At 51.1% G+C, this 2,500-nt stretch overlaps 1 non-coding gene across 1 annotated transcript; it reads left to right on the forward strand.

Annotated features, from left to right (window-relative positions):
• The first annotated feature begins 1,038 nt into the window (after nucleotides 1-1,038).
• LOC143303822 (5.8S ribosomal RNA) lies at nucleotides 1,039-1,193 on the forward strand. Its single transcript, XR_013060473.1, has one exon. It is a non-coding gene; the product is annotated as a 5.8S ribosomal RNA (ribosomal RNA).
• Nucleotides 1,194-2,500: the final 1,307 nt, after the last annotated feature.

Below are 2,500 nucleotides of genomic sequence, written 5' to 3' on the forward strand. Positions count from 1 at the left end.
GTTTGTCGTCTATCATCGCATATATATAATATACCGTTCAGAGGGGACCGGCTGTCTATCCTCGTTGTCGTGAGTCGGACACCCGTGCCGTCGCTAGAGTTTTTCAAACTCTGCTTCTGGATGTTGGGACGAAAGACCGCGCGAGGACGATGGATGAGAGTCCCATCGAATTTTTGATTTACAAGACACACACACTACCTGAACGAGACTAAAGTTTCATCGAGTTTATCGTCGTCGCATAACCCGTTCGGAGGGAACCGGCTGTCTATCCTCGTTGTCGTGAGTCGGACACCCGTGCCGTCGCTAGAGCTTTTCAAACTCTGCTTCTGGATGTTGGGACGAAAGACCGCGCGAGGACGATGGCTGCGAGTACCATCGAATTTTTGTTTTTTTTTTTTAAAAAAAACATCACCCGAACGGAGATGTGTTCTATCTTTCGTCGATTTTTCATGCTTTCAGTCGTCGCGTGGTCGCCATCCGTTCGGAGGGGATCGCCGGCTTCGAAACCTCGATGTCGTGAGTCGGACACCCGTGCCGTCGCTAGAGTTTTTCAAACTCTGCTTCTGGATATTGGGACGAAAGACCGCTCGAGGCGGACGGCCGCGCAAATCCCATCGAATCTTTACTATCACCCGAACGATGGAGAGATGCACGCGCGCTGTTTCTTGAATAATTGGACGAGAGAGTAGAATCAAACACATATAAAACATGGGCTAGCCACCGTCCTTACTCGTTCGCGAGATCGTGTGCTGTACAGAGGATTCAGAATCGGGTGTATATATCCCCGTCGTTTCCTGACGAACGGAGCTTCGATCTCGATGGTTGTTATATATCATAATGTACTTTACGCCCGGCCGGCGAACGCGCGTATCTTCGCGCGTTCGTCGGTTTCTTTTTTTTCGAACGTTTTTGTGTCGTCAATCCTATGGCGACTTCTGCGCGTTCGATTCCCGTTGGTCGAACGTGACGGAACTCGGCTTCGCTAGAACCGAGAAGAGTACATTTGAGTATTGAACTGTTGCAAAATTTATAAAAGATTACCCTGAACGGTGGATCACTTGGCTCGTGGGTCGATGAAGAACGCAGCTAATTGCGCGTCAACGTGTGAACTGCAGGACACATGAACATCGACATTTCGAACGCACATTGCGGTCCACGGATACAATTCCTGGACCACGCCTGGCTGAGGGTTGCTCACGTAAACCTAAGACTGCTTGCGTTGCGTATCGTTACTCTCCGTATCTGTCTCTCTCTGTCCCTTCTTGCCTTAACAACCCGCCGTCGTTCTTTATATAAGAGAACGTTTCAGAGTCGGACGAAGGTACAAGAACGAGGATACGAATAAGAGCGGACGGAGAGAACATACGCGACGTACGAGCGATTGTTGGACGCTCGTCGGCGTTCGTCGCGGTCGTGCAGAGACCGTGCAAGTCGTACGCATGCTCGATATATAATCTATCGTGTTCACGGGAGACTACGAAACTCTACCTCTGTCTCTCTCTGTCCCTTCTTGCCTTGACAACCCGCCGTCGTTCTTCTTAAAAACTGTAAGAGAACGTTTCCGAGTCGGACGAAGGTATACGAAGGGATACGAATAAGAGCGGAGAGAACCGTCACGGACCTGCGTGAGTGCTCGCGGCGTCGTGAGTCGTCCTTACGAGGGCGACCGCCCGCTTATGCACCGCTTCGTGTATCGGTTATCGAACGTATATACTCGTAGTGTTCTCCTCGTGACCGATTTTTTTTTCATATCAGGCGATATATGCTACGTTTGCCGGTGTTCGACGCACGAAGGTCCGCGCCCCCGACGTCGTCTTAAACGAATATTATATTTGGCGAGACTGAGAGAGAAAGCAAATATGGGAACTCGGTCGAGAGAGGAGAGAAGAGAGAACCAAAAACCTAAACTCGATGGCGTGCGAAACTTTGCCATAATCTACCGTCTTTTCTCAAGACTCTCGTACAGCCCCAGGGATCGAATGCCCACTCCGTCTCTTCGCGAAAGCGACTGACAACAACGAGGACCGTCGCATCGATGGGTCGTCGTTGCGTTTTACACGCTCTGTGCTTTTTTACAAGCTCCGAAAGTATCAGCCGTAGATCCGGGAACGCACGCGCGAGATTTCTTCGAACGCTCTGACGACTTAGGGAGGTATGATCCCCAGCGTCGCGCGGAGATCGGAGAGTACACGTACTCGTATCGGGACGAATTTTCCCCGTCGTCGTGTATCTCACTGCCCGCGCGCCTGGCCCCCCAAAGCCACGTTCGTCGGAAATCTTACATATTTGTAATGCGTGTGCGAACTAGCGTGTGTCTAAGATCGGCTATACACGGGTGCCGCTGTACTACAAGCTCGAGGTGTTTTGCGCAGCGTTTCTGTACCCGAGGAAGATGCGCATGTGAGTCCGTTACGAAGTTGTTCGTACGGTCGTCGTCGGAGAGATCGTAGACGAGGAAGAAGACGATCCCCTTTGGCGAGGCTCGAGAAAAAACTTTGAG

Source organism: Bombus vancouverensis, chromosome 16 (genome assembly GCF_051014615.1).
Source record: "Bombus vancouverensis nearcticus chromosome 16, iyBomVanc1_principal, whole genome shotgun sequence".
NCBI classification, from domain to species: Eukaryota; Metazoa; Arthropoda; class Insecta; order Hymenoptera; family Apidae; genus Bombus; species Bombus vancouverensis.